Here is an 8815-nt window from a genome sequence, read left to right as displayed (position 1 = left end):
TTTTCCATCCATCTGTATATTCTACATGTATGATAGCTATTCTAAGGAATCCACTTGTCTCTAATATCTGGAAATGTTATGGAAAAATACAAAGCACTGCCACTGCCTCTGTGTTGAATTCAGGAAACAGGATGAAACTCCATTGAAATTGAGGGACCCTATGAGACCCTTCATGTGTTTTGCAGGAGACTGCTAAATTAAAGGTTTGTGGGTTGGTGTTATTTTTGTCCAGTTACGGTGGTTTTGTTTCCACAAACACCTTGCCAAGCAGATCTGCCTTGTCTTTGCTGCCAGGGTTGGCTTTGTAGCTCTATTACTGACAACAGTATAGATGGGAAGGAAAGCATGGGCTTTCTCACAAACAACATTGATATAAAATACTCTCCAGAGAGATCACCACTGAGAAGCCCTGCTTTCATTTTATGTATTCAAAACCGAATTGGACATGAACCTTATTTACTGTTCCACCACAATCAGCAAAGCTCATTGTATCAAGTTCATCTCTGATTTCCAGTACATTACCCAGCATGAAAAGACTGTGCAGCAGGAAATAGTTAATTTTGTGTATCTTACTGGAGTGTGAGCACCTCAAATAATGACAAAATGCCCAGACTGGCCCAGCTTTCCAGAATGCTGGCACCACCTATTTCTCCACTGTCTTTGCTTTAAGCATCTCTTAACTCAGAGTGAAAGTGCTGTGAGGATAACACAAACTTTACATCCAACCCTGAAATTTTCCCTCATCCAGTGTTTACAGTATGTCTCAAAACTACACTTTGTTCTTCTAGTTTAGCAAATACTTACAGCAAATAGTTAGCTAACATTCATTGTCTCTATGTCCCTGTCCCTACTTGCCCACAGTACCCAATATTTTAAGCTCCTCTCTGGATATAAAAGAATTCTTTCATCTGTCCTAAATGAGCAAGAGAGCTCTGCTGTTGGATACAGTCTGGGGTTCTGGCACTGAGAAATCTGCAATATGAAGAAACAACACATATAAAATAGGTTATCGTACAAGATAGAAAAGCATTTTTAAATCTGACCCAATATTTACTCAGATTTAGGATAGGACATTGCACCTCACAGTATACAGTGCAGCTCCACAACATGCTGCAAAGAATTACCAGAAAGCAATCTCCAAAATGTGGCACAAAGTACTCTGAGTTAACCTCCCACAGCACCAGATTTCTCTTGCTGCTGCTGATGATCTGAGGACATAGTGCATCTTTAAAAAACAGCCAGATGTGAACACATCCTGTCAAAACAGCCATGTCAGTGGCATATGCCAGCAGAACTTCTGCCACTAGAACTTTCTAGTTCAAACAAGGCCAGCAGCAGCAGCAGCAGTGGTGTGCACAGCCTTGGGATGCCTCCACAGCACAAGTGTAGGGTTAGACACCTGAGATAGGTACGAGCTTCAGTTTGGCTGCTCTAAGTAGGAATTTCCTCCAAAATTTTTGACAAAAGGTCGTGTACTTCAGTGACAATCCCTTTGCAAATAAATACCAGCAGGGACAAAAGAAATATCACTGATAATTATCAAAAGATTTTCATTGATTTTGCTGACACCGAACTCCCCAGCTGGGAAAAAAAAAAAAAAAGTAGAGAAGGGCTAAGAAGATCATGAATCTAGGTCCAGCATTTCCTGAAATAAGAATGGTATGGCTGCTGAAAATGTAAACATGAGGAAATTTGAAATTTCAGAACCACAGAGAAAAGGAATTCATGGAGAATGCCATCTCAAGTCTGGAGATCATCTTCTGCAGAAAGTTATGACTTGCAGGAATAGTACGAAGGTGATAAAAAATTAAATATAAGGCTGGATAAATGGTAAAATTGGCTGCTAAGGCAATAATAACTTTAAAACCATTGTTTTATCTACCAGAATCAAATGCTTAGAAACAACCAAAGGGACCACTACATCATGAGTACAATTCTTATAATCTAAATTTTGTATCTGTAAAGAGGTAGGTAGATATATTTATGAAAATCCTTATTCTATTATTTTAATTAGGTGTTATTAAATTTTTGGTAATTGCAGATATGAAATAGTTTCAGATTTTTGAAGATAACCGTTTGGAAAGCTTAGATCCACTAGGACCCAAACTTAACTTTCATTGAGCTGAATTGTATTTCCTGTAAATGTGAAATTGGAGAATTCAGTTCCTACTGTTGTGATACCTGACTTTGAGTGGTATTTTACCAAGAGTTCCTCAAGGATACCTCTTCAGTCATATTTTTATTCATTACCTTAGAATAGGAAGATGGAGTTTGTTAATAAAATTTGCTGATGACAGGGAAGTGGGAGACATAGTTAATAAGGAAAGGGATGGCAATATGATACAGGAAGACCTGAATAACCTTGAGAACTAGAGTAATAAAAATGGACTGAAATTTAATAGTGCAAATTGCAAGCTTATGCCCTTCTGTACTAATACAAATTTCTGTCATAAGCTGCAAGGTCATCAGTTCAGAAGCAGAAATAAGCGAGTTGTGCCTGGAAGTGCAAGTTAACCACTTGCTTCAAATGTTAAGGGGATGTGGAAAAGGCAAATTTGATCCTTGGGTCTGCTGGGTGAGATATTTCCAGTAGATGTAGTGAGTGTGTGTCAGGAGGAGGCAGTGTTGGGAGCCCCCCTGCAGCTCAGTGCCATCCAGAGCATCCACATTCAGGAGAGAAAGACTGAGACTGGGATGAGTGTACAGGAGGGTGGTGAGACTGATCCAGGGACAAGCCTATCATGCCATAAAGCTACAGCGGCACAGCTTGTTTATTCTGCCCAAGGGAAGGGTGAGAGACTCTGTTCATATCATCTCTTTAAAGAAGATAAAAAGCAATTTATACTTTATTTATGCTCAGGAACAAATGAGCATTATCTGACCTGGAAAAAATCAGAATGCCAATTTTAAAAAAAGTTTAAAGCTAGTAGAGAGATAAGATTCTGAAACAGCCTCCCAGGAAGACTGTGGAAGTCAAAACCAAACTATATTAAGAGCTGTACTAAAGTTGCATTAAAAGAATGAGGTGGGGTAGTTGCTGAAAAGAACTGGAGCTGAAAGCCAGTAGTTTTATTCAGTGTTACTCTGAAAAAATCTGAAGTGATTTAGTAGCCATTCATAAAAATACCTCACGAAAGTAAATGGCCTTCATTTCTAAAAGAGCACTGCATTTGCATGAAGTAGATGATTTTTTGACTGGTAAGCTAACTTTTTGTTTTTCTCAGTAATAAGTAACAGTAGTGCTACCAAGGACGAGATGAATACCTGTGGAATTTTGTATTTCTAGCTACAGAACTAAAAGAATAAATATTACTTCTCCTTTAGATAACACTGAAGTTCTTAGAGCATTACCTTTCCCAGTAGATTGTTTGCTGTAAGGCCAGTTGCCTGCCTTTGTTAGAGAGAAAAACTCAGGGAAAAGGCAGCATAGCACTCCAAGCCTTGAAAAGAAAACGACTGTTTGTTTGTGTGTGTCTGTGTGTGTGTGTTTGTGTGTTTTCTGTTATGGTTTGTTGTGCAACAGCAATAATCTCTATTGCTTTTGTAGTATACTCACAATAAATGGCTTTTTAGATTGATTACATGCCTCAACTTTGCTTTGGCTATTAATCAATCTCAGCAGCTGTTTATTGCTTTGTACATTACAAAGCAATAAAAATTATCCCTAAAAGAGCTGTTAATGCCTTGTGGAAAAGTTTGGAAACCATTATTTTTAGAAATAGTACTGCTGATATATAATTTTCTGGCTACCATCTTTGTTGCTTCTTTGGGTTCCTTTCTGATGGCATCACATTTCTCTCCTAAATTGCTAATCACAGTGCTTCATTGCTGACAGTGCTTTGTGTGATGGTCCAGATTTGCCCAAAGAGGAACAATGGATTCTGCACACAAGGGTACCATCTCCAGAACACAGCAATATCAATATTGTTCCTGTTTTTCCTCAAAGGCTGGGGGGTTTTCCATCAAGTAATAGTTTAAGACTTGACTCACTGAAAAAATGAACCACTAAAAATCTTACAATATAATTATGAATGTAAAGCTGCCTGTGTGGACACTTCTATTCCATGATAAATAAACTAAGGGAAAGGCAATCTTTGTAATTTTGGAACACATACTTTCCTGTGGGGATTGATCCTCTATACAAAAATATATTTTTACCTGTAGAATTACACTGAAAGAAAAACTACTTTAATTTCTGGAAGCAGTTGCAGTTCAAATATTCATGGATAGTTGAGTGGTATTTGCATGACCTTGTGACTGTTGCAGATGTACTCTTTTCATACTTGTTCTAAACCCACCTCAGTTTGCATCCTTGCTGATCTGCTCAGCACTGCCTCTGAAGAAAGGCTGGTCTGCCCAGTATTTTTGCAGCTGCTGTTTTTCATAATTTCTTGCATTGTACGACCTGCCTCTGAGCACAGAAAGACTGGGTGAAAGACTTAATTTTTCCTTCCGTCCTTGTTCCTATGCCCAGCAAATCACAATTTGTCCCATTCTTTCTGTCTTAGTGCAGAGGACATTTATTGTCAATGTTAAACCTAAAGCTTAGGTTTTGCAAGTTTTTCTGTGGTCTCCTGTCAGTGCAGTTTTCAGTCATGGTGTAAAGGAAACCATTCTAGTGGTGAAAAGCTGTTAAATTCAGCCATCTACTTTCTCTACTTAAAGTATCAACAAAAGCTCAAAATGTGTGCAAAATGTTATAATCATTACCCTCTCCTTCAAAATTTGACTGTTTTCTGCTCGTTTTTATCAGAAATACTAAGACCACTAATCAGCCATTGGTTGATGCTGAACTTGGTTCCAATCTCATTGTCATTAATAATAAAAAACCAGAGAATGCCTGGAAATAAATATAAATATTTTCTCACATAGTAGTAGTGTAACTTAGAACATTGCCCTGGTTTCAGCTGGGATAAAGTTGATTTTCTTCCTAGCAACTGTCACAGTGCAGTGGCTTGGATTTAGGATGAGAATGGCGTTGATAACATGGGGATGTTTTGGTTGTTGCTACATGAAGTCAAGGAAGGCCTTTTCTGTTTCTCACACCACACTACCAGCAAGCAGGCCAGAGGGCACAAGAGGTTGGGAGGAGACACAACTGCTCAAGGTGACCTGAACAGGCAAAGGGAACATTCTACACCACAGAGTGTCATGCTCAGTGCATAAACTAGGGGCAGAGGTGGCCAGGGGCTGCTACTCAGGAACTGGCTGGGAATCAGTCAGCAAGTAGAGAGCAATTGCATTGTGCAACATTTGTTTTGCAAATGTTTTTGTCCTATGAAACTGTCTTTATCTCAGACCATGAATTTTATTTTTCTTATGCAACTTCCTCCACATTCCCACTGAGGTAGGGAAGAAGAGTGAGTGAGTGAGTGAGTGAGTGAGTGGCTGTGCGATGTTATCTGCCTGCCAGATTAAACCACAACAAAGATGCAAAAGTCAAGAAGATAAAAGAAAAGATATACAAAATGGCAAAATTGATTTGGTGACAGAAAGCTTATCTGAGGACAGATACAATAAAAGGGAAACAACAGTGAAAAAGAGGAAATAAGCATGAAAGGGTGTATGGAATCCTTCCTCTTCCTTTTTCCTTTTAATTGGCATGTATCCTAAGAAATTTTTAAATCATCAAAATATTCCTGGAGGATACAGTTTCCCATTTAGCCCATTCATCTTATGACTCTTCAGTTTTGTAAAATTAGCTACAGAATTAGATCCTGCAGACTGACACATGTGAGAGGGCAAGACTCACTCATCTAAGAACAGCTATTTTTAGTAGGTGTATCAAGTGGAATGGATAAATAAAGTAGGTAACATGCCATGATGAATTTTCCTGGTGAACCTCATGTACAACATCTAGAGAACTCACTGTAGACAGAGGGTATGTAGTGGAAGATTACTTATCTTTTGAGACATCACCTGTCATCATCCCTATTTCTGAGGAAGCAATATAGAATATAGGCAGTGCCATGAATTGCTCTTAAATGATACAAACATTCCCATTCAGCAAGGCTCAATAGAATCAGAATGGCCAGTTGTGACATGCTGTGAAATGTTAGCAGCCAATGGAGCATAAAAGAAACCCCTGAAAATAGCCCCACTGAAGATTTAGTGGGATTTTTCAGGTATGTTTAAGTCTAAATATGCTGGAAGCAGAGTAAGTAAAAGTTGCTAAAACCAACACTACAACATGATCTAATTTACTTTAATTTCCACAATATGAATACTTAAAGAAGTATGTCCCTTATTTTGAAAGCTGAGGTTATGCTTCTGATGATAAGCCATGGACACAGATAATGTGTTTTCATCACATGTGGTAGCATGGCTGTAGTTCTGCTGAGCATCACTCAACATTGTCCAGGCAGGATGTTCTGAGGAATCAGATTAGGCTATCAACAAAGATCTGCACAGATACATTTTCTTTTGCTCTTTCCATAGTGGTTATGAATTTCTGTTCCTTTACTGCAAAAATCAAGCAGGCATCTTGGCATCAAATTTAGTCTTGTTTGTACTACATCACCAGTTTAAAAATTATCAAGTCCTTCACATATTAAAAGGATTTGGCACAGATTCAAGCAATGAAAATCTGCCCAAGATGTTTAATCTCTGTCAGGTACAGGAGGTCAATTGGTAACAAGACTATCATTAAGTGTACTCCAGAGTCACGCTAGAAAAATGACCTTTACAGTTTAGCATATGTTTAAACATAATCAACAGGAGACAGATAATCACACCCTGTGGGGTCTTGCAGCTGCTGCTACCTCCAGTCCAAAGCTGGGGGAATTCTGAAAGGTAGGCATATTTGGTAGGATAAGTAGTCTGTGAGAAGCAGATGAAACTGAAGGTGCAAGAAACAGCATTGCTAAGTGGGAGGGGTTTAAAAGCTCCAGTATTTCTCTTAGCTGTCCTCTTTTATCACACAACTTTTTCAGAGAGTTCTTTTCTACCTTTCAGCTCTCTACTTACTGCCCCTGGATCAAGCCCACACAAGGGAAAAGCAGAAGGAGTTTTGTTCAGTAGGCTCCCAAATACTTTCTAACATTCTCCAGCTGTGATGCAAGTAGAACAACATAATATTATTAAATGTAAGAAGCAAATAAGGATCTTTTATCGTACAGCTGCAACCCTAAGGCTGCAAATATGTGACAAAAGGTAACTTTCTGCCAAGCTAAAGACAGTCTGTTGTGTTTTATGGTAGTGTATTGAACCATAATCCTCTTCCTTTCTCAGGTTTACAGTTGTCTATAGGATTGTTTTCAACAATTGTCTCTGGGATAGAACATAATTTTGCAAAGTGTGTTTATACATCATTTCACATTATTAAGACCCAGCTGGCCATGACTGGACACCAGCGTGTTATCAGTCTGCAAGTGATAGATGAACCAAAAAAAATAAGCTGAACCACAGAGAAGTAGTTCAAAGTGAAAAATACGGATACATGGTCACTAAAAGAAAATTTTCTAATTTTGTGATTTTTAGTAAACAACTTTTGGAAACTTCTGAGATATTGAGGTTTCGCCTGACATCAAAGGATGTGAAATGGAAGGCATTTATGAAGAACCACTAAACTTCACTTTTGAAACAGCTGTGCCCTTCCCTTCAAAATCTAACCACTGGCTGATCAAAAGGGAATTTTGGAGTCATCAAGTTTGATAGAGAAGTTCTCTCTTCATACTCGGCCAGCAATGTCAAGTGCTAATACGAAAACACTTCACTGTGCAAGATACCATGATTTGTACCCCATGCTTCCATCATCAAGCCTGTGGGAAGCTCTTGACAGGATACTCAGAAATGGAGCAGGAATGCTTACAGCAACAGACTAGTTAGAGATGTGCCAAGAGACTCGGCACTTGCAAAAAGCTGGAGTTGGGGCAAGTGTGAAAATTTTACCCAAAGAGTTCTCACACAGTTGAGTTCCTCAGTCTCTTTTCTTTCTACTAGATCTTCTTTGTAGTAGTTGAAAGCTCACTAAACTACCTCACCTTTTGTTCCAGCATTTCACTACAGAACAAACTCTAACCAAAACATTACTTCAGGCCTGACCATTGATGGTTGTCTCACAGCAAACTGTATCACACAGCTCTCCCTTATTTCACGTAAAATCTGGGTTCATTTTTAAAATAAAAATAAGTGTATTTAATTGATTGGTGAGAGGCACTAGGTCTGAAGCAGGTCTTGAGGCCCTTGTGGAAGAGCAATTCTGTGCTGCGTGGACAGATGTGGCTTTTGTGGATCTACTTTGCAACAACAAATGCCAAGTGATTGGTCAGTAAAATTCCAACTGACTGAAGTGACATAACAGCCAGAAGGATCGTAGTCTACAGCAGCAGACAGTAAAATATTATCTCAAGTTTTAAACACGTGGGAATAGCTCTTTAAATAATGCATATTTTGGAAGATTGCTCTACTCCTTTTTCTATTGTCCGTCCTAATCTTTTCTATCCCTGACTCAAAAGTCATGAATTCATCCCCCAGATCATAACATCAGATCAAAACCTCTTCATGTTTAGTGTGTCTTTTAATGATTTTTTAAGTATCATTCTACTTATTAAGCCTTTGCACATTTGCATTTTTATCTTTTCTCCATAAGCACAAGGCTGGGGACACATTTTTCTTCAAATGAAAAGTGAGATTCTCATGTGAGTCACTTGACCTTTTGAGCTGGTACATTAATAACTGTGATAAATGGAGGAGTCAAATCCCTGATAATGGACTCAGCCACATTCTCCTAGGCCAGGCACAGTCCCTAACACAGAATTTCAGTGACACTCCCCACTTGATCTTTCACATTGCTCCACCATGAAGCAATGCAAGA

The sequence above is a fragment of the Agelaius phoeniceus genome, chromosome 3, assembly GCF_051311805.1.
Source record: "Agelaius phoeniceus isolate bAgePho1 chromosome 3, bAgePho1.hap1, whole genome shotgun sequence".
Lineage (NCBI taxonomy): Eukaryota > Metazoa > Chordata > Aves > Passeriformes > Icteridae > Agelaius > Agelaius phoeniceus.
The sequence above is the reverse complement of the archived record's forward strand: the minus strand, read 5'-3'. Positions refer to the sequence as shown.